Source organism: Ammospiza caudacuta, chromosome 1, assembly GCF_027887145.1.
Source record: "Ammospiza caudacuta isolate bAmmCau1 chromosome 1, bAmmCau1.pri, whole genome shotgun sequence".
In the NCBI taxonomy this organism is placed as follows: domain Eukaryota; kingdom Metazoa; phylum Chordata; class Aves; order Passeriformes; family Passerellidae; genus Ammospiza; species Ammospiza caudacuta.
Genome location: NC_080593.1, coordinates 67,902,714 through 67,927,451, shown reverse-complemented (window position 1 = coordinate 67,927,451; position 24,738 = coordinate 67,902,714).

The window sequence follows — 24,738 nt, the reverse complement described above, 5'->3', positions numbered from 1 at the left end:
AGGGACAATGCAATTTCCTGAAGATTATAATAAAGGATGTAGAGAAAGACATGATGCAAATACACCAGCAATAATGTATGACCTCCCTCCCCAAACAAAAGGGGTATAGAGCAAGAGCCCATACACTAAATTTACCAGGTTCCCTAAAAAAAAATGTCTTTTGTGCTCATGTGAACTTTCCAAAGTTTTTCTGTTAGCAAATAAGATTACTGTAAATTTAAAAGTAACACAAGGTGCTTTTAACTGAATTTTACTCCTTAGAGGACATTGGAAAACCGACAGTGACAGGATTCATTTGTGGAGCCGGCTACAACAAGCTTTGATAAGCCACAAGAGGAAACTGATATCTCATAATAACAGTGATGCCTAAGGACACCCAGCACATTCCGTAGCACTCTGTCATCAAACGCCCTGAAACTACCTTTGGTCAGGAGCAACTTCATTGGAAACTCGACACAGATGTTCCACTCTGCATGTACTTCCCTAGGCACAGTGAGGGGACCAGTGGCTCTCAATGCACAGTGGGAAACACAATAAAAGTCTGAGAGATTTGGACTTTTGCACTTAGTCCAATATGTCTGGACACATACCTAAATATATATATATATATATATACAATAACTGATTTAAGCCTGCCCTCAACATAATTTAAATGCTTGCCTAAGTTAGATCACTCTGGATTGCATTATTGTATTAGGATTCTGAATGACAAGTGTGACAGTGTTTGGGTAAAGGACAGCACTTCAGTCTTCAGGATTCTTGCAACAGCTGATGAAACTACCCAGGGATGAAGACACATTGGAAAACGTAACTGTGAAATTTCAGCTGTCACTGATCACACCTTAGCCTTCCCAAAAGAAACTGTTCTAAAATTATTTGCTTTTTTCTACCCCTCCCAACATTTTATGCTTAGGTATCAGGATTGATAGGTTTTTCATCTAGGTTTAGAAATTGAAAATAATACCTTTCCACCTTGCTGTACTCTTTTTCCTCTCCCTCAGCTTGATACATGTAGATGCGCACAGCACACTGTCCTTTTCCCTTTTATGCTCCTGGTCTGTGCTCACTTTACACAAAAGACTTTCCTCACCAACATCACCAAATGCCTGAAAAACAGAACAGACAAAACCAACATATTATTATGGCAGCATTCAGTGAAGTATCAGAGAGAACATAGATGACTTTGATTACTCTTCCCCATCCCTCTCTTCTTGCTTTCAAAATATCACAGCTTAGAAGCTTTTGTGTGTGTGAAATTTTATTCTGTCATACTAATAACCCAGCTTTGCAGAAGCTTACAGTTTAGCTTTCATGGTTCAGTTCCACTCCTGGGCTTATGACAATTTTTCTAACAGTTCTGCCAAAATATTATAAAGTAAAACCTACTGTAAATGTATTCACTAATACAGATAGAACAGTGAGATTAACAATTTAAACATATGTGAAATGTGAATTCACCTAATTTTTCTCACTCTAAATGCTTTAGTAAAACAGTGGAATGGGGATTTTTACACTCGTTGCTTTTCATAATTTCTCCTTATGATGTTCTTGACACATGGAGAAGATTTGAATGAATAAAGAATATACACTCAAAGAAGGAAATCATGGCCATGAGGAGGTGATGTTATAGGACTGGAAATTGGTTATAAAGCCAAGGCACTGCATCACACTCAGCTCTGTTCATTAGTAGCTACCACATCACATGTCAGATGCTCAGCTTGTGTCATGTGGGTGGCATTTTGCACAAGAATGCCCTGGCTCCAACTGTTTTCATATTTTGCAGTGCCCATAAAAGAGAAATTTTGCTCTGATGAATTTGAACAGAAATCAGACTTCAGATACTGAGAAGTAACTGAGCTCAGCTCTGTCTAGCTGCTGTTACTCAAATGTTAGCATGAAAAAGCAGGTTGAGCCAGTCATCTAGTAATATTTTAAAGAATTTTCCTTTTCTCAATCTAATTTAGCACAGCTATAATAAATTTTCCAAACACAGGTACATGCAAGGGAATAGTCAGTAATTTCTATTGTATTTTTTTGCATATTCTTATTTTCTGTCTGCTGCTACCCCAGGAACAGAGGGAAACAGGCAACATAGTAAGTATGCACCACCTCACATAAAAAGTTGAGACTAAATACTGGAGTGGTCTTGTGCATCCTACATCCTAGGCAGGTTTCTCTGTACCAGGCTATTCTTTCTTCTCACAGAACAGCTGCTACTTTATTTTAGGTTTTATTCTTTCAAACTAAGTGATAGTTCAGTTTTAGGTTGTCCAAAGCTGTTTCTCTCATGGCATAAACACATATCAGGGCAGGTCAAAAACAGATATAACATCATGGTAGGACTTCATAGCAACACTTTTGCATTATACAAAGTCAAGAAGACAGGAGACAGGCCTACAGTGTCAGTGAGCTAACAGAAACAAATATTTTTCCAGTTGCAATAATCTGAAAAAAATATGTGGAAATATCATCAGTGTATACCTGGAGTTGCAACCCTAATTCCCCAAAAGTTTTTAGAATCATTTAGGTAGATTTGGAAAAGACCTTCAAGACCATTTGGTACAGCCATAAGCCTAATATCACCAAGTCCACCACTAAACCATGTTCTCAAGTGCCATACCCACATGTCTTTTAAATGCCTCCAGGGACTTAACCATTTTGCTGGACAGCCTTTTTCAGTGCTTGAAAACCCTTCCAGAAATTATTCCAAATATCCAGTCCATTTCCTCTTGTCCTGTTGCTTGTTACTTGGCAGAAGGAAACAACCTCCACCTGGCCACAACCTCCTTTCAAGCAGTTGTTGTGTGATAAGATCACCCCTTTTCTCTTTTTCTCCAGGCTACACAACCCCAGCTCCCTCCTCTGCTCTTCATAATACTTGTTTCTATGCAAGAAAAACAAGGATACAGGGGATATTCAGAGTTCACTGGAAAAGCCTTTCCTTTGGTGCTGCTTAACACATACCAAGAGCTCTTCCAAACCTGATTGTTCACATACCAACAGGTCTGACTGAAGCAATAGGAACCCTTTGCTACAATTAAAGTGCTATCATTTACTTGTGAACTTTAAATTGAAGCTTGTATAGATATGTCAGATTTTTTAACTTGATCAGATGTTGTGCAGAGTTATTATTATTTATTCTGAAATTAAAGTCCAAGTTGTTGTTTCTGAGAGTGACTTAATAGCAGTAACCTTATGGTTAATCAACCATGTAGTAAAGTTCACTGTGCACTTACTGCAGTGTAATTATAAAGCGAGCAAAAATATAATTGATGCATTTTGTCAATCTGTGTAGCTGCAAGGTACTTTTTCAAAGGTTATTTTTTTATTCAGATAAAGTAAGTTAATGCTGTTTTGGCAATTATCTTTTGACTTCAGAGATTTTACTGCTGATTCAGGTAAAACTGTGATAGATGAATAAAGATTATAAGTGTTTAAAAGTACAAAATACCTTCTGCAACAATCAGTGGCTCTGCCCTTTCAGCATAAAATTGTTCTGAAAATCACTGAAAATACAGCAAATCTTGGTGTTTAAAGTGAGTTGAAACTGAAAGATGTATTTCTAAATACAAAATAACACTTTTAAAGTACCCCTTAATTATCCTCACTGCTGTTTGTTAAATAATACAACTAGAGAGTGATGGCAGCGTTTTTCCCTTGAGCACAGGATCAGACTGAATGGGTGTGCTTGAACTTGCTGCCACTCCTTCTGCAACTGAGGGAAAGAGTTCTAACTCTTCAGAATCCCAAGAAAAAAGAAATTAAAATTTCCATTAGCACAATATATTTGTGTATGTGTTGATTAGGTAGGCAACCCTTGATCCTCACCCCACATTCTCTGCAAGCAAAAAAGATGCCAGTATGATTTAAAATTGAATATTCACATACAGAACAAGACTATAATGCTGTTGTTCTGGTATTTCAGTAATTTTTTAGTTCTCTGAAAGCCAATGAGTCCTGCTAAAAATGACCAGCAGTGGACCTGTCTCATTTCTTTCCTGGTCCTCCTGTCAGAGCACAGACAGCAGCATGGATAAGCAGGACATGGCCATTTGGAGGAAAGACATCTTTTTCCACATGACTCTATGACTTTCTAGGGTACAGAGTATATAAAATCTGAGATTTGTTGAACACCAGGGAGGGTGGAAATGACCACATGCTGCAAGGCTGCCTCCTGCTGCAAGGCTGCCTCCTGCATTTCCATCCTGTTGCAACGTAGTCCTGACCACAGATTCTCAGTTAATAGACACAGCTTCCATTTAAAACTATACCACAATTTACTGAAGAAAGGCGAGGACCTAATCTTTTACTTCACTGGAAAAACAACCTGAAACAGAAGATATGGAGAAATAACTCCAGCTCAGCTGAGACACATGCTCATACATTTCACCTGCAGCAGAGGGATTGGCTTACCCACCACTAGGGCAAGGAGCAACACACTGGGTCCATTTCAGGACAGGGTTTACATGTCACACGTGAGATGGACTGGATCAGTTTAAGAACAAAGCATACAAGCACAAGATTTCTCCAAGGAAATCTCTTTTCCTTGTTCTCATCTTTTCACTGAGATGAAAAGAGCTGCCTGGACAACTAATTTCTTTCTTAAACTGATTACCTTTAATATAATTATAACATAAAAGGAGAGATATATACTGGTAACAATAACTTAAAACAGTCTGGTTTACTTCTTATTTGAGGTGAAACTTGCTATAATGTCACAACCCTGGACAAAAGGGCTGTGAGTTTGCAGGGTGTACTGATCCAATTGCCTTTGTCCATGGGAGTATCCCATGGCTGAGCTGGTAAAATGTATGATTCCCAACTAAACCTCAATGCATGTTGAGAGAGATCATGCTCCCATTGAATGCAGTTGCAAAATATATTACGTTTTTAACGGGACAAGATTAAATCTCAGAATTAGGCAGGCAGCATGTGGTAAAGCCTATTCACCCCACAAGTATGTACACACCTACATGCATTAATCACTCTTCTGTGGGACAAACCTCTCCTGTTAATCCCTGCTTTTATAGGGATTTCCAGGAAATCAACTCATGTTTGGCTTGAATTGGCCATGTTTGTGGATGACCTGGCATGAAGCTGCTGAAGCCATCCAAAGTGGGTCAGTTTACACCAAGTAATTACCTCTGCCCAGCCTCTCTCCCAGCCAGAACATCCTCACACAAAAGCCAGAGCTGTGCTGTTCCCTCCCAGTGTCTGGTGAGATGAGGATGAAGTCATGAGGATGGGCACCAACCTCAGGTACTGATCTAGAGCAATCCCCCCTCTTTCTCTCCTCCACAGACCTTTAGTGACCACTGAAGTGAGACTCTTCATGAAAATACCACATGGGCTTTTGCAGTAAATAGGCGAATTTGTTGCTTTAATGAAATTAAGGCCAGAAAAAGCTGCACTCACATCCATGTATAAACTGTGCTGGAGTCAATTGCATGGCTTATGCACACAGGAAAAGAAATAGGGCCCAATATTCATAGCAACACTGTGTATAAAAAAAAGAATTTGTGGAATTAAGAATAAAACATGAGGCAATTTGTTGATTTGCCCAGGGAATATAAGAGAGCAACAAATGTGTAGATTATTCTAAGGTTGTTTTTTAGTGTCATTATCAGATCCAAGAACTGTATATAAAAGCATGCAGTCCTTCACATGCTAAAAGTATAGTTTGCTCAAACAATTGTAAAATATTCAGTATTCTTAAGATTAAATATCTGAATATTGCTTCTGAAGGAACAGCTGTCAGCTTAAATCTAAAGTCTAGTTTGTTTACTGGCTGTATTTTATATCTGTTAGAAAATGACACCAAATGGCAATAAAATTGTTGTAAGTATTCTACTGGAGACTATAAATGCCCTTTGGTTACAGTGTACATATCTTTATACATAATTCCAGTATATTTTCCCTAGAATTATGTTAAATATGTAAAAAGCCTTTTCTCATAAAGGTAAAAATGCTAGATGTTTCCAAGCTGTAATTTAGCATTAGTGTCAAGATTGCTTCAGAAAATAAGCTACGGTTACAGTTTCATTCTTTTTAAGTGTCACTCAGCATACCATATCTGATCTTGTATTCAAAATAAACTTATATGATTTTATTCACTTTTCCAGAAGTGCAGGAGGGTTTAGACATAATTTATAGCATATGGATTGATGTAAATAGCTTAAACTAAGTAATTGGCTAGTCACCTACGCTGTCTTATCCTATTACTGCTAGGTATTTTTCAAGTAATTAGGGAAAACAGATCTCTTTTATCCAGTAAGTTTAAATTGGATGAATCCTTGACATTTGTGAAGGCTTATTTGATAGATAAAATCATGCTATACAAAAACTTCCCCTACAATGCTGAGGTTTACTAGGCCTATAATAAGAAACCGATTTTTTGTTGAGTTAAAGTGACTTATCTTTGCCCTTTTAATAAGAAATCAACTCCAGTCAGCAAAAGTCAAGATAAAAATCACCAAGTTGGCATTATCACCACGAAGAGAGCAAACACGTACCACTACCATTAACTTTTCTGTGCATCGATTTCAAATATGTTTAAAATGTTAAAATTCAATAATTTCCTATATATTACAATAACATCAGACTAATGAATACCGAAAAGCATGAAAAGTGATTTATTTTGGGAAGGTCATTCCTTGGTTAGCCAACAGTTAAATTGAATTACTATAAAGGGGAAATATATTATAGGTAAAAAGGAAAATGGTTTTTACTGCATGTGAATTCTGTGAGTTTTACAATGCTTATGATAAAAAGACTGCACCTACAAGTTTAACCTCTATAATTTTTATGTTGCACATTCAAAAAAAAATCTTTTTATTTAACATTTCTAGGGCAATTTATACATGTCACCTTGTACTTAATGCTCCTTTTAAAACAGTTATTTTTACCTCATCCCTATGAAACCTATAAAACTACTTTTCATACCAGACCTGAAATTTCTAGCTATACCAGGAAATCTGAACCTTTAATGGCAATACCACACAAAAAGAAATAAGTATTTTAAAGAAGCTATTACTTAGAGGACATTTATTCCTAGCTAGTGTCCCTCTGTACACAGTACTTGCAAACTGGCTTTGCTTGCTGGGGAAAAAAATAAAGAAAAAGAAAGAAACATAATTATTATTAAAGTGAGTTTTGGCTCCCTGGATAAAATTGGGTTCACATTGAAGTAATTTGCTGGATTAGGGCAATGAGAAAATCTTGAATCTTGCTTTTACTGAAGTATAAAAGAGTAGGATGAGGCTGTAAATATGAAGTGAGTTCCTTACGAGCACCCAAGGACTTCACAGCAAGATTATGCAAAATTCCTCTTACGCCTGTCAAGGAATATCTGCAGATACAGAAACATATCTGAAGTTAAAGTCAGCAAGAGTTGAATACATGAATCTGAGGTAGAATTTGGCCTGGTGATTTCAGTGCTCTTCTCATGTTCCAGGGTTTGGCAAGAGAATCATTGCTTCATTGCTTCATTGTTTGGCAAGAGAATCATTGCTATATGAAATTACATTATGCAGGTAGATTTCTGGTAAAGGGCAATCTTATTTACACCAATGGGTGATCCAATGGAAGTTGATTAAATTTAGAATAACAGGAGACTTCTGACCAAACACTATAAGGATCCAGAAAAATCTTTCCATTGAGTCATTGGGAACAAAATTTAGTTTACCTGATCCTAAGACAGACCAGATTTACCTAACTAAATCACCTGAATCTTTAGAACTAGCTCTAGATAGCCAAACTGAAAGTGCTTATACACAACAAATTGTCTACAGAGGGAGCAAACTGAAAAGATTATTCTAAGAAGCCCAGCTGCCTTTCATCTCCTACACTTTTACAAACTATACATAACATTGCAATGCACCCTTCAGCTCCCAAACAATTTTCTAGCCCCACTCAAGTACCCCTGCTTGTCTAGCTGCAGTAAAGGGTAAAAAAAAAACAATGTTCCTGAGGGGTGACAACAGCAGCAAGTAGTAAAGCTCAGGTGTATTTTTCCCCATGGCAGCAAACTTCTCAGTGTATAGTTTTAAAATTCATTAAATATTCCTAATTTGGAACTGAAGTAGAAAGCCCTGACCTATAAAACACACAAATGTATAATTACATCTGTTATCAGCTAAATGTAAAATCTGTATATGGGCTTTACTGCAATTATTAGTTAAGCACATTTCTTACATGTAATTGCATTTAGATCTACAAGTAAAAATGCTGTAAAGCATGCATTGATCTCCTAAATTAGATGTGCAGCTTTCAAGACAATGAGGAAGACTCAGTCATGAATTTTAGGGATAGGCTATGTTATGATCTGGTGTGGGAAACTAAGGAGAAGTGGCTTCAGCTATCCACATTATACATTGCTTACTTTGTGGATGCTGGAAGCTTCTCAAAAGCTCACCTGGGAAGACAAAGCCACTTCATATGAGAACACATTTCTTCTCTCTCAGAAGAGAGATTCAGATTAATGAACTGAAACACGGTACTGGATTAGGATTGCCTCAGGTGTTCAAAGACCCTAATTCCAACGCCTGGTGGAAGCTGAATTAAATTTCACCACTGAAAAGCTGAGGAAAACGTAACTGGGAAAAACCATTCTGCAAAAAGGTACATTTGTAACGGCAGAAAGTAGGAGTTGGGCTGCCTGGTTGACCTCCAACATGGAAAAGGTGTTTTAGCAAAAGTCTAGGCAATTATTCACATGAGGAGTTTCTTCAACAGATTTGGGCATGGACCTGGATTTATCAGTTTCTTTGTTCCAGTAATTGGGTTCTACTTCATGTAGGCCACATGCCTTCTCTTGTTTTCTTTGGCCAGCTTGAAGACTCTGGTGTCTTCACTCTGGTGAATCACAAGTTCCCCAGGCAGAAAATTATGTTTGAAATCCTTGAGGACAGTTTCCTTTAAATTAAATTTTCTTTAAAAAGCCAAGTAGGGCAAAGACATTAAGAGCAAAATCTTTAATGAAGAAAACAGCCTTGAACCATTAACCAAAGGAGCAGAAGCAACTGCCTCATGCTGGAAAGACGTATTCAAACCTTCACCTTAGAAGTGTGCAGACGAAAACACTGTGTTTCATCATCACTTGTGCCAAGTTCTCTGTGATGATGCTCCCACTTCTTATCTGGGTAGGCAAGGTAATATTCTTTGACTCTACTTTCTCTTAAATGCCAATCTTTTTTTAAGAGTCTCTCAACACAAGACCAAAGGCAAAAAGGAAATGTTCTTCTTCAAAGCACGTAGAACAAAAATGGCAAAGCAATGAACAAAATGCAGCCCATGAAACAAGTAATGGGTGATACATCTCTTTAATAACATCCTGTATTGTATTTTAGTGCACAAGCTGCTGAAGTGCTGACAACATCCAAGATTCCAGTAGGTAATCTGCCTTAGCTCTGTGTATCTGAGTACAAACTAAGTGAATAGCCAAACTCGTAGTACCAGCTGCCCATTAAATGTACACAATTCTTACCTTGTATATATATATATATATATATATATATATATATATATAATAACTCCTGTACAGAATGACCTTATGTGGTTCTAAGTGATATATATTTATAAATAATCTCTATGTGTGTAGTTTCAATGTACATCTTACATAATTGCCTTTAAATGGCTCTATAAACAATCCGAAATTGCTACTTTGCACTGCAAAAGCATTAACCCATTGATTATACACTTCTGTTCAGGAGTGAGGTCTTCCTACAGCTTTCGGTGTGTATTTCAGGCAGGGTCAGGCACGGCCTCTTTTTCTCTTTTGGCTGTGCCTAGCTCTGCAATGCACCCCTTTGCCTCCAAAATCTGGCAGCGAGGAGCCTGCTCGGACCTACCTCGATGATAGCCCCATCAGGCAGCCTGAGGAAGCGCCTGTGGAGCTCCTGGAAGCCGCTGAGGTGAACCGTGTAGACACAGACGTGAACAGTGGTGCTGCCTTCCCGGCTGGCTGCGGCGCGGGGGATTTCATGCTGGCGCTGGGGGTCACAGCTGGAGCCACCAGGCTGGCTGGCGTGGTCCTTCCAGATGTAATCAGACACTGCCACCTAGTGAAAGAGAGCCCCCCGCCCCCCGGACACGGCACACACACAGAGCCCCCCGCCCCCCACCGAAGGAACATATTTAATTAACTTCTGGCAAGAGCTTAACCGATTTAAAATGATTTTACAATAAATCTGCAAAGCCCGTACCATATGCAGCGCTTGCACACAGTTCTCTACTACATATTTTTTTATGACATAGATCTAAATAGAGGAGATAGACAAATCCCCAGTGTATATTCTATAAAGTTAATTCTGCACAGATGAAGCTGTAATTGACTCCCGTATTAACCAAAAGTAGGGAGATCAAGCAGGGTAGGTTAAACAATAAAATGGGAATGCTGATTAAAAAAAAAAGAAAAGCTTCCCAAGAATGTTGTGAGCGAGTATTTGTATTTCTCTCTCTTTGAAAAGCCTTTGCTCCTGTACCCACAAGCACTTTTTAGTCTCTGATCTCTCTGTTATATTAAAATAACCTTGTGCTGCTAACTGAATTGTAGATGAGGCAGAGTAAATTAGGTGTATTTTAGGGCATTATGTAAAGCTAGTTTATTAACAGTTACCTAGCTTCCTAGTTTGCTCTAAACATGTTTGCTTTGGTAGGTTTTGTATCTCCCTACATCAGTCAGAATTTCCATTTAGCCTTTTTCCTGTTAATTCTTTACACAGGCTGAGCAGAATTCAAGACCTCAGACAGATCCTGGCACAAGGCTTAAGCACCCTTTATCCTTAACTAGAAATGATGATGAGAAGCATTATTTTTATAGTTCCCCTGAAGTGCAAACATAAGCTTTTTAACCCTCACTTTTGCAAGACCTTTTCGTCGTTCATTTTCTCCCATGAGATGCTACTCCTGTTTGTGGAAGGAAGGGATTGGTGATATTGCTACATCCTTACAATACATCAGCATGCTCTTCCCTAACACTTCTATTTAATGTGGACAAAATACCACTTTTGCTGGCCTAGCACATGCTTTTTCTTTCAAGAATGTGTATTGCACTGGCAGAAATGATTGGAACTTACTCACAAAGCTAGCTAAAGAAAAGCTCTCATTTAAGATCAGTACATCAAAACCTTCTTCTGCATAGTTTTGCTTTTAGTTTTTGCTGAAATGAAGAGGTCAGATTCTTACAAGAGACTGCAAAAACCAGATACAAATTTTTGCCCTCACTTGGGAAAAGTTAGATTTAGCTCAGTTTGCTTGTGTTCCAGTTCACATTTCCTCAGCTGTTCTTACGCATTACGAGGAATCCCATAACCAGCACAGTGTGCCAATGCCACAATCCTGACGTGCATGCTGCTATTATGGGACACTGCCTTAGGAGAGGATTTGTTTTAGGTGAATTAAGAAAGCAAGAACACGTATAGGAAATTATCTCCAACTCTTTTCCAGGAATGACAGAACAATAGGATGCTTCATTTTAGCACCAGCTTCCATTTACATCAGCCCTAATAAATTTTTTTACATTTAAAAAAAAGGAAAGGTCATCTGAAATTTAAGGTTAAATAAGGACAGTCTGAATTTTCCACACCAAAGGGTTCAAAGGCTTTCATTCAGGACAACATATTAGGAACATACAGCAGCCATAAGGACAGGACAAGGCCTGTATTTTCTTCTGTCTAGCACACAAGACACATCCCTGCATTACACAGTGCTCCATAAGAATTAACGTGGCCAGTGGTTTCAAGAAAGCAGGAAGGCAACTTCCACTGGTACAGTGCTTCCACAGAGCACAGAGGAGCAGCTGCAAGAGCTGCCACACCACAGCACCTGCAGTGGCTACCCTCCTCTCTTATCCCAGTGTCTCACTACCAGAATTTCTAACCTGTCCAATTCAAGAGCATCAAGACTTTCCTGGCTTTGTGTCTCCTCCCTGATCTATGGTAAGATAAATGGTTGAGAGACCCAGCTCAGAACCTCAGTATAGAGGAAACACAGCAAACAGGATGATTTCTGTCACAATCTTCCTTTTATGCAAGAGGCATTTTTCCCTGCATTGCTAGCTTCATTTCTTCAAAATTTGCTTCCCTCCAGAATCAGTCCCATGCTTTTCCCTGCTTCTTGTCTGACCTTCATTTTATCTCACTTTCTCTGAATCTGCTTCTCCTTCTCTTGTGCTTGTCCCTATCAACTAACAGAGGGCTTATTTACTGTGTGTTTTGCAAAGCCACGGATATGAGCACCACATGCTTCTTTTCAGCTCTGTTTGGCCTGTTTGATCGGTGAGCTCTGGGGGCAGAAATATGCATTCTGTACCTGTCCAGCACAGGGAAGAGCATGGACCTTCCACTACTTTCACACAAATAAATTATCACCTATTTTTTCAATCAATGCCAGATCTGAGTGTAATTTACAACACTCAGATGGTAATGTGGGGAAGCCCAAGCCATGTTACTCAAACTTTGTGTCTGAACAAACCTTCACCTTGCCAGGGCTAAGATCTTCTTTGGAAGTTCTTGACTCTAGGTGCCATTCCCAGGACACCATATCTATATGGGATCAGATGTGGCATCAGAAGTCCTTGTCTTCCTCCCCAAGAGCAGACAGTTCTGCAGGATAGTGGGAGTAAACAAACCCATCTGATCTGTTGTCACATTTCAAGATCTGGTGAACTCCCTCTGAGGACATTGATATGACTAGCCAAAGGAACATGAGAACATGATAATATTGTTCTGCATGTCCTCCTCCCATCCCTACCGTCATCGTCCCCCCCCAAAGAAATACAAACCAAAAGCACAGACTGTTCATCTGACAACTGAAAGAGAAAAGGCACCGCCAAAACTGATGGTGCTCTGGTGAGTTGCATAGCCTTGGTCTGGGCACTAGAAAGGAAGGAAGGAGGACCCTTCACTGGAGCACTGTTCATTAACTCTTCCTCAAATCACCTGGTAGTGTGAGTTTTCCTGAAGGCAGGCTCTTCAATATGTAGGAAGGAAAGAGGAATATAACATTTGAATACCACTTCCAAGAAGGGGGAACAGCTCTGTTTGTGGCTGTGGATTTAAAGACCCCTTTCAATTCCCTCCTGGCTAGCACCATCTGAAAGTATTTGGCAGACAGATGTCCACTGCCTTGAAACTCTCAAAACACATTTCTGTGAAGTGATAGGTCACTAGAGAGCTGCTGTGGCCTACATAACCAGAAGTAAGCTCCAAAAGTAAACTGTACTGTCATCTGAAATTTCTATCATTAAGTTAATCAAAAATGTCCATTCATTTCTACAGGAATACAATATGAGTTAATAAATCCATAGAGACAGGCTAGTCAAGAGACTGTGCATATAGGACATGTCAGAAAAACTGAAGTTAGCAATGATCTAGATTCACAAGGGCTGACAAGAAACCACAAAATGCTAGAGCAATGTACAGTAATCCTTAAATGAAATTCATCTTTCAGCAGAAAAACACATTAAGGATGGTAATTCAATGATAAAAGAGGCAGGCCAGAACAGGTTCAAATGCTGAATATTTCACAACATAACTTAATTAAAGCGGGACTGTGAGGCTGTTAATCGCTTTATAATAGTTCAGCTTGAAATGAGGTCTGATGTGAATGCCCTTATAGTTTATTTGTTTATATTATTATAATCATAAAATGTTATGTCGACCTAATGCAAATGTACAGTTTTCACGGGCCTTTATTATGTTGGCAGCTTTTTCTCCTTTTGGTCTTCCTATTTTTGTGCAAGTATGAGAAGGGAAGAACTGGGAGGAAGGGTCATGAATTTAGGTCAGATCAGATGATTCAGTATGTCTCATGTGGATTTAAATCTTATTAATAATTTTAATACATTCTTCCTTGACAACAATTATTTCAATCACTGCTCCTTTAGCGTACACCGTGACGTAAAAATGCAGGTTTTTAAGAGAGTGGAACACATTTCTCCTACAAAAAAGGTAAATTATGTCAACCCTTTGGAAATTATAGTGTATAAACTAGAAAAAAGACAAAAATACATTTGTAAGTACAAATACAAATGTATTTTGTTGTATAAATGTATTATGCCACACCAAGTGTAGAGAAATACGTTATTGGAGTACAACACATTTTAAACACAAATATATTTTGATAAATGCATATTTATAAATATATTACAGAACTGAGGCACAGCCAACTATAATTACCAATATTTCCAAGGTCAGGGTACGGAAAATGCCATGCTAGTGTGTAAAGGTAATATGATGTTTTCTATTGTTTGACAGTTTTTGTGAAAGAAGAATATTTCCTCAGATTTTCTGAGGTGCAGTGAGAAAGAGAGGAAGACTGACTTCTAGTGTGTTTAAAAAAAGGACATCAGCATGAAAAAGCTCTTTTAAAAACTTGAGGAATATACATGTGTGTCCAAACACTTGATTATAATTAGTACTGATTCTTAACTCTTTGCAGCAGCATTATTATTAGCAACATCATGTGAATCAATTCCAGGCTCATGCATTGCAAAATGTATAAAAAAAACTGTTTGAAAACAGCATTCAAAGAAAATGTATAAAATGAGTAAAATGGACCAAATCAACTAATTGAGAATGGGCGGAACTGCATGCTGGTCATGACAAATAATCAGAAAAAGTTACAAGCTGTTAACTTAGTCAAAAGGACAAAAGAGTGTTGAAATGACAGGGGGGAAAAAAAAAAGACATCAAAAGTCGAGGGTGCTGTATTTACTTCAAGTAACTTTCATAAACATGGTAAATGCATTTTCTGTGGTAAGAGTCGTAAATATGGGAATTACTGTCCTGGAGGCAATCTTTGTTAAACCAGTGTAGCTTTACAATTTAAAAAACAAAAGCTGTCTAGTGCTAACCTCTGAGGGAAGCACAGCACCCCTCACGCATTGCAAACCCCATTTCTGACAAACTGTTGCTAAAAACCTTGCCAGCAACTCTGGTAAAAGAAGAATTTACATGAAAATATCTAAAAACATCCCTCCTGTCTGTGTCAAAGCACCTTGGTGGTGTCCAGGTCCCAGTGAGGTTGTCACTGGACCTCGGTCGGAGCCAGATGTGACAGTGGGGAAAGTTTCCAAGCCACTGTAGGAAAGATGGGACACTTTACAAGTCATGAAAGTCAACTCAGTTTGAATAAATCGTGAAATTGGAGAAATGGCAAGCAAAGGCACGAACAAGAAAAGCTATTAGGATTGCCAAAAATCATGCCACCACGAGAAAGCCACACCGACACCCCTCATGTTTAACCCTTACGTGCACAAGGCACTCACACACATTTACGCATGTGCAGCATGCTTAGGTGGGGTGGCAGCACATGCTCTCGTTCCTGGGTCAATAATGAGCCATGTGAGTGTCTCAGGTTAGCAAAGGCCTTTGTGGGCTCCTGGTAACTCTGCAGAGAGATACCTTGCTTCTAGATCATCCTATTTATCAACATAATGGACCAGCATAAGGGACCAGTAGTATCCAGGAATTGTTTGTTTCAGTCAAATTATGAATGCCTGAAGCATTGTTGTTACAGTCTTCCCTGATTTATTTAACAAACAGACATGGACAGACTAAATGGTGAAAAAAAAGGCATATACAGAGAATAACCTCTTTGTAAATGACTAAGGAGAAATCCCAGAATAGATTTATTGAAAGCTGCTTAGCACCGTAGCACTAGGAAAGAGCAGCGGGTCTTTCTGTTTGTGATTTGCAATAGCATCCTATTCATGGATATGTCCAGTGAGCAGCAATGCAGATATTTTCTTGGGAATGATTTTCATCTCCTGCTTTTAGAAATTACGAAGTGCAGCCACATATTCTTTAGCTACACTGCACAGGTTGCTTGTGTAGTCTGCTGCTCACCATCCCATTTTTTCAGATCTCAATCTTTGTGGTTTTAAGTGTCCACACTTCAGTCACCCATTGAAAAAATACAAATGTAGAAATACTCTCTTCCAAACAATAATAAATTTGGGGGGGAGGGGGTAAAGTCATCTCAAGAATTAATTCAAGGAAAACTGATATTCAATGAAGCAAAAACCTTAGTGAGTAAAAATTAAAGGCCACAGCTTTCTTGCATTTCCTTGTGCATAGCAGTGTCTTTGTCCATTGATTTGCCCTAAGGAAAGGAGATAAAGTACATTCCCTTCCTACTCCAGAGAATCCTGCTATATTCCGAGCCCAGAGTGGGTTTGGTTCAGATGGGCAAGGGAAATCTCTCTCCATGCCTCATTTCCCAAATTTTACAAGGGATGCTGGAATCAGTTACTCAAGAAAGCATCTTCAGTAACTTCAGACAGACAGGATTTTATATACAAAAGTGTTTAGGAAAAGTTATTTTCCTTATGGAAGTCAGGATTTTAATGCACAAAAGGGCATATCTGTGTAAATAAGAGTGTCTGCTATTCATTATCTGCTCATCAACATTTGTTATTCATTACTCATGTGTTTACAAATGTAATGCAGTCAGAAAGCAGAAATAATACTATATGACTTTGGTGACCAAAAATACACCAGAAACAACAAATAGTAAATAGATCCATGGAGCAGTTCATCTTATGGGATAAAGTTTGCCCACAGAAAACATTCTGTGAAAAATTTGTGAAAATAACCCTGGCAGATCTGTAAGTAACAATGCAGTTCAAAACTAATGTGTAAACAGAATACAAAGGAGCTAAGTTTGTCAATTAATTTGTTGGCAATGAGCATTTTATTTTTACTGTTTGGAACTGATTAAATGCAGAAAAAAAGATAGTTAAAAGAAACAAGTCCATGTTCACAGATTTCATTCAATTTGTCCTTGTGAATTCAAGATGTGTGTCTGGGAATGAGACAGGCTTTTATTCACCTGTGATTGACATCAGATGGACAGATCTTTTCCTGGCAGCTAAATATTTTTAAACCTGTATCATTACATGGACAGTAAATCAGCTGAGAACTTAAAATTAAAATACATTGGACTAGTGGCTTCTATTTGCATCCTCTTCAGCTTCAGAAAATTTCCTCCTAGGCAGGCAGTGGCATAATGAATGCTTGTGCTAGTGGGGTTGAGAAATGGTGCTCTTGTGGAAGGTGCCTTTTGAATTTTAATTTATATTTTCCTTTTTTTAATTCAAACAATAGTGAAATTGCTGTAAAGTTTTACTAAGTACCAAAATGTTCCTAGTTTGCCTGTTTAGATCCAGCTTTCTTTTGAAGCAGATGGAAGGAGGCTAGGAAAATGAAAGTGAAACAAAAATTTAAACACTTTTAGTAAAACATATGTGAACATCTGTGAAGGGTGGTTGTCTTGTTATAGAAATACTGTAATTTTGCTCTGATCTTTCAGTAACCCTAATAAGTACACTGACTGCTCCAGCACAGATGTTAATTATTAGCAAACATTTACCACAGAAGTATCTAGAATCTCTCACTCACACTGCAGCCCCATTGCCTCAGCACTGTAGGGACAGGTAGAAATGGGCTGCTGGCAGAACAAGGAGTTAGCAGCCTGTGTTGAGATCAGAGGACATTTATTGGCTACTTGCTTTAACTGGCCATAAATTATCTCTCTCTGATTTTCCAGATAATCACCAGCAATCAGATTCTTTCTTGCAGACATCACTGCAGAAATAGGCCGTGGAGGAAGAACTGAAAAAAAAAGGTTTCACAAACACCTCCCTGGCAAGGTGTTTGTGAAAGACTAGTGGAGGGGCCTGACATATTTTTGTAAGCTGTGGTGCTAAAGTAAATGCTGGTTTCAGTATGGAAAAGAAGGGAAGGAAGAAAATTAGGAAGGCAGAGGTTTGGGTATTCCTTTGTGATTAAGATTGACACTCACCATTCTCATGGCATCCCCTCTGCCTTCTTCACTCCAAGGATGTTTTTTGTGCCTCCATAGAGCCAGCATCCCAATTGCAAGCTCATCAGAAACTAAACCCAAAGTGCCTCAACTGGTAAGGTATTTCCTTGTCAGTTTACTCTTTCTTTTTCCTGCGCCAGGGTTTTGTTTTTGACTCTTGCAAACAGTTTAACCATGCCTGGAACTGATGCTTCTCTAGAAATCTAGGAATAGAAATCCTAGTGCAAGTAGCAAGTAGAGATAAAGAGTTAAAGGCTCAGAAAATTTTGCATGAGCCTTCAACAGGGTATGCAAACCAGTTGGGTCTGCCACACTTGCAAAAGTAACTTGCAAGATCAGGCTGTCTCCCAAAGCTCTCTGAGTGTACCAAGAGCCTCTCAGCAATGTCTTCTTCCCTGCTTCAGTTAAGAAACCAGATAACAAGAATTCTTCTCACAATATTTTCCACTTCTGGCACACTATTACAAAAACGGCCCCTTTGTGGTATTGCAGCAGTTTTGTCTTCAGTTCAAGCAGAAACCATAAAATGTACAAAAAAATTTATAAACAAAGCAGAAATGACTGCTAGCAACCCTAAGAAATGGTTTATGGTACAGCTTAAAGTTTTGTGCAAAGGTGTGGCATGATTTTATGAATGCAAGAAAGATACTGTTCGCATTTGATTTTACCTTAACTAGTTTACTTTTTCTGAATTAAAAGTTACTGTCTGAGCTATCCAGAAACAATTGCATTGTATTACTGAATTTGATGTGCTTGGTTTGTAGAAAAATGGTTTAGTCTACTGTGACCAATTGTCTATTATAATAAAGCTTATTATTAATGGAGTATACTCTTATATCCTTGTTTTTTTCCTTCTCAGAAGATAGCAGAGTTCAGCATCCGATAAACATGTAAATTGCATTTTTCTTTTCACACAGGACAGATTTCAACTTCTGAACCAGCAGTCAACAAAGATTCCCCCAGCTGCTAGGGAAAAAAAAAAAGTAAGTATTTGTGAAGAAAGGCATAATAAGATCAGAGGGAAGCCTGTCATAAAAATGCACATTGCATAATACATGATGGATCAGTTCTATTATTTAACTTTTGCATAGATATAACAATACAGAGATATGCTAACCATCATAGTCAGCATTAATTTACAGTGGGAAAAATAATTAGAATCTCACTTTTTCTGAAGAATGGAGTGAAAATGTAAACAATGCTTCCCTCCAGGCAAGTGCTTTATCAAGTTGACAGGTGCATTTGAATTTCCATGGGTGGGGGACATAATAGGTTATTTATGTGTCATTTTAATAGAAAGGCCCAACCATCAAGATGGACAGGAGACTTTATCAGTACTGCTGTTTGCAACTAATCCACCAATTTAATACCCCATGAAAATACCTGCAACAAAACCTGGACATTTTTCTTTTCCACTCCATTATAGGCAAATCAATATGGGTGCTATTCATCTCAAATCTTTGGCTCAGCAGGTGCCCACTACACGGAGCTCCTCACAACACTGGTGCACTGGCACAGCCACATAAATACAGACACTTTGACTTCTGGTGCCATCAGTGACTCCACAACAGGATCACAACAGTGCACTTGGATCACTAGTTTGCCCCTACACAGAAGTAAGCAACAAAAAAAAAAAATCTTTTTTCTAGGGCCCTTTTGGTTCTTGTTTTGGTTTGGTTTTGAGAAGAAAAAATCCAGCACAATTTTTTTTAAAGTTTCTGATTACAATAATTTTATCTGAAATAGTCACTCACTAATTTTCATAAGCAGTATATTCCTGGCTGGAGAATAGCCACAAGCCAGGAAAGCATTATACATCTCCTAGCTGTAACGTGTTTCTTTACACAAATTTGCCATGAAAAGGAAAGATGCCAAAGTGTGTACTCCAGTCACACCTTCTTGGGCATTAGCTCTGATAAATGCTGCCTTTTTTTGTTCTGTGTAGAGAGGGCTGTGACATTGAGTGACACATAGGCCCAGTGTGACCCAGGGTAAATTTGGTATCCATGCTGCAATTTCTTCTTCCCCTTCCCTCCTTGATACTGTCATCTGTATGAGCAAAGGTTCCCTTCTACTTATCTACACAGCTATTGCTGCCACATTTTTAACATACAGCATATTCTGATAGCTTCCCAGTCCTTCACTGGTATCTGTGTGTGTGCACAGTCAGAATCAGCCTGATCTACACCAGAAAAAAAGTCTTTTCTATTAAGGAATTCTTAAAAAAACCCAACCATTTTTGAGAGCTGAAGGTTTCCATTATTGCAAGTCCATCATCCTCTGTGTGCAAAAGTCCAGCTTGCAGATTCATGACCCACCAAGGTCTATGTGGACTGGAAGACAGTCCCCAAGGAGCTTGAAATGATTTGAAATAGATCTAAGGAGGATGGGGGTAATGAGATCATCCACCATTCCCATGTCCACTCAGAAGTGTGCTCTAGCTCCGTAGAGATAATTCTTTTCTAACTCAGGCAGGTACAGCTCCAGAGATGTTTCAAGTATGTAACTGGAAGTTTCGTTACCCCCCCTGGGTAATTCCTCAGACTAGCTACTCCTGAAACTTTTTGCAAAAACAAGCAATTCATAAGGACATAAACTTGATTAAAACCAGACCTGGGACATTTCCTATGCTCAGTCTTGAATCCCAGTGGTTGATTAGGAAATATTACTCACAGTAAAATCCAGTTATAATAAAATGTATTTTGCCCGAACATAGCATCTTAATAAGTTTCAGAAATAGTCATTCCCCCATTTTTCTCCTACAACTTCTAGTCTGGTGACCATGTTTTCTGGTAGGAGGACAATGCCACTGGTCCCACTTGCAGAGAGGGCCTGCATACTGTCCTCTCTCCTGGGGGTCACTGAGGCACTCACAGCAGCGAGGTTGGAGGCCAGATGAAATCCCCTGGGAGCAGTGCCAAGCAGTGCTTGCACTGGGACAAGGGAAGGGAGCCCTGGGAAAGGCACAGTCTGGGAGGGCACCACTTGAGCCCTCAGTTCTCAAGAGGGGGAGGTAATATCTCTTTCCTGTGTGAAGGCGCCTTATAGTCCACTCATATATTACCACAAGAGGTATATCACAAATTACAAATGGTAAAGTGGGGAAAAGAAACCCAAATAAATTAAGTTAGTCTCAACTGATATATTAAAAGGCAGCTAAGTCTGAGTAAAAGACTAAAACAGCAAAGAGACCAAACTGCAGGATCCTGGGTTGGCAAACCAAAAAGATATGGAAGTCTAAATTTTAGCAGTTTTACACAAGTATAAATTTTTTTCTCTGCTTGGATAGCAACTCCTTCCACAAATCATGTAAGGAATGCAAGCAGTTCACCATCCTCATTACATCAATCAGTGGACACTGAGCAGGAAGATGACTCTTTACTCCCTAATGATTTTACTTCAATTCTGATTGCTTAATATAGCACAGGTTTCTTATCCACTCACAGAACTAATGAAAGATGTTCTTATTTTATACTAGATTTTTGTTACATAATAAATATATTAAAAATGTGAACGTTGAAAATTACTTTGCTCTGAGTAAAGCTGTCTGAGCTTATGCTACATGGAATACAAAAAATAGCACCTACAAGTGGCATATTTACTTTCAAAAGGGCAAATTTTGAGAAAATTATTGGTAAAATTAACAATAGATTTTTTAAAATATAGATCTGATGTCTTTTCACCATTTATTCTAAGTAAATATGTCTCAGAGTGAGATTTGTATCGCATTGTATAAATCTTTAATTTCAGTGGAAAACATATACTGTATCATAATTTAGATAATACACTGAAGTAATTTTATATTTCATTAAAAAATATGTTTTTTGCTTTGCATGTGTGTTTGATTCACTGCATCTCTGGTGCTTTTATGCTGTTGTAACTACTTTGATCAAATAATATTAGAGTAAGGGACAGCAGCACAGGAATATATCACACCAATATATTTTATATTAACTGTAACCACAACATTTCTGCATTGTCAAAGAATCCACAGAATGATAAGCATAGAAAAAAATCAATCAAATTAGTGTATTATTTGAGAACAAAAGGGGCAAGTGTGCCCAAGAGTAGTGTAATGCCTTCTGAAGTTGGCAGAGTTATCACAAACTTGACTGATATTTTTCAAGGATCGAAAGCACCAAGAGCTGGTTCCTGGGCACTGAAATTACTTTAGATTGATTTAACTGTCCACCTCACTTTTATGGTACATGTAGAAATGTGAGTTTCCAATCAGAACACCATTTCTCATCTCTTTGCCGGTTCCTTTCTCATTACATGGGATGGGGATCTCTTGTGGGAAGGGGTGAACCCCATTCAAAGTAAATCAGAAAATACTCAACATATCTCTTACTCAATACTCAATATCTCTTACTCCAAGCATATTCTGATGATTTGGATTTAGAGAAATACTTCCAAAAGGCTGTTGACTTCCAAAGTCTTAGCACATAGAAAATGGGGATGCTGTATCTTTTTCTCAAGCTAAAACATATTTTGAGAAAAAATAATGAGAAAAATATTTTGAGATATTTTCTGGGAGCTAATCTGGAAAAGGTATATTATGAAAAAGTATTTTCTTTCATACTAACGTCACATTTCCTGTCATTGCAAGATGATGACCAGTCCTGCTTGACTCTTCTCTTATTTAAGTTGTTTCTAGTCAACTGTAACTTGGATTTCTAGTTAAAATTGCAAATTCAAGATCAGGCTATGTTAGTATGCAATCACCCATCAAAAGCACTCTTCTGTTTGCCCAGACTATCTGCTTTATTGAAGCAGGATCAGCTCCAGGCATAACTAAAGCAGGCAGATGCCTGGGACATGAGGCTGTCTTCTCCATCTCTTTTGCCAGCAGCAGTGCCCCAGCAGCCGGACTGATGCCTGCTGCTGCAGCCAGGGAATATCCTCAAAGTGGGCTGCTCCTCTAGAGACAGCAAGACCAAAGGTAACTTGGGAGTCTCCATCATAACTGTGATGCAGCAGCCCAAACCACCCTGTCCCTGTGGTAGCAGCATCCCATTTTACCTGTGCTGCAAAGAAATCTTGAATTTGAGATGTTGTGTACAAGGACTGATGACAATAGGATTTGTACTTCTGGATTTAGCTAAGAGCAGCCAAGTGCTGTAGTGTCCTGCCTGGCAAAAGCCATTTCAACAGAATGACAATTTGACTCCCAGAATTAGATTGTGTGTGGCCCCTTGGAACTCCAGCTATCTTAATCACTAAAGTGTGATCTTTAATAACTAATTTCAGAATCCCATTTCTATTTCCTGGGATAACACTAGTATTTGTGAAACAAATGGCCTCTCCAACTTCCAACATAAATGGATTTATATCTACAATAATTCATTGAAATAGAATGGCTGGAAGAACTACTTTAATCTTCTCTGCCTTGAGATGTTGCAGTTCCATATTCTAGGCTCATGTTTTCCTCACAGTTTGTTCATACCTCACAGATATATTAGCACGTAACATATAAGCCTTTACTGATCCATTTATGCACCTGTAACTCTTAGAGACAATTCTATTTATTTTCTTTCAAAGCTTTCATCTGCACATCAGTATCTTCTGCGTTTTTCTACTCAGAAAAAGGACAGAAGAAAAACCATGCAATTACAGAATCATGGAACTGTTTAGGTTGGAAGGACCTTAAAGGGACCTTAAAGACTATCTAGTTTCAGCCCCCCTGCTGTGGGCAGGGACACCTTCCAATAGATCAGGTTTGTTAAAGCCCTATCCAACCCAGCTCTGAAGAGTTCGAGTGATGAGGCATCCACAACTTCTCTGGACCACCCATGCCAGTGACTCACCATCCTCACAGTAAAGAATTTCTACCTAAAATGCTCTCAAAAGGACGGATAGCATCCAAGGTAGAAGCATCCCAATTAGGTTCTGGTGCACCATGCAACCTCATGTTCTCACATTCTTCTTGTTGGTTTGGGAATTTCAAGAGCAACTACTTATAGAGTCAGCTACTATGTGGCAAGAAAAAAAGAAATCAAAATAAGCATTGGGCATTGTTACGGTCCAGTTGGTCTCAGGCAGGAGGGAAGATGTGCAATGGGTTGAAACCTCAAACATTGTACAAGAAACTACATCCAAACTAAGAGCTGTGTTATACAGCAGGAGGGTTTTAGGTCAATTGGAAAACTACAACTGTACAGCAGAGGAAAGATGCCTAAACACAAATGTTTTGAAATCATTATTATCTCTAATGGTTTATTATTGTCAAAAATTGATGGAAAAACAAAAAAAGAACATGCTTCTTTCATGACTAACTTCTACGCTGTTTTAATTCCACTTCTATACTGGTTACATGTGGGAAGAAAAAGGTACATACCATAAATTTACTACATATTTTATAGAGAGTTTAGGCAGCATTAGATGCTCAGCTACCAAACAAATTACTTGATCTTTGTATCTTGTTCAGATAAAGGATTTAGGCATGGCAAAGAATAAGGCAAAAGCAATTGAAGCGGTATGAACAAACTATGTTGATTTAGAAACCAAGCCAAATAAAAACCATTACAATAGAGTTTCAAAAAGTTATGTTTGCAATTTAAAATACCCATAGGGCAGATCTGACTTATATGACCAACACTTAATGTATAGTACATGATAAGATGACACATGCAGTTTTGAAACTTGGCAGTAATTCAGAAAAAGAATACTTTGCTGACCATTAACAATTTCTGAGCAATGTATACATTTTTTATATATGTCTGTAGTTGAGTTCCTGAGTGATTATAGTTATAACAGTGTCTTCTCATGTAATCTTAGGACACCAAAAGCTGCATGGCAAAATGAAAGTAAGGATTAATAAATTACCTCCCTCCATGCTCGTGCTACCAGTTCACTAAATTCACATCCAGCATTTGCTTTCTGCTATTAAATGCAAATGAAGAGAAGCTGCCA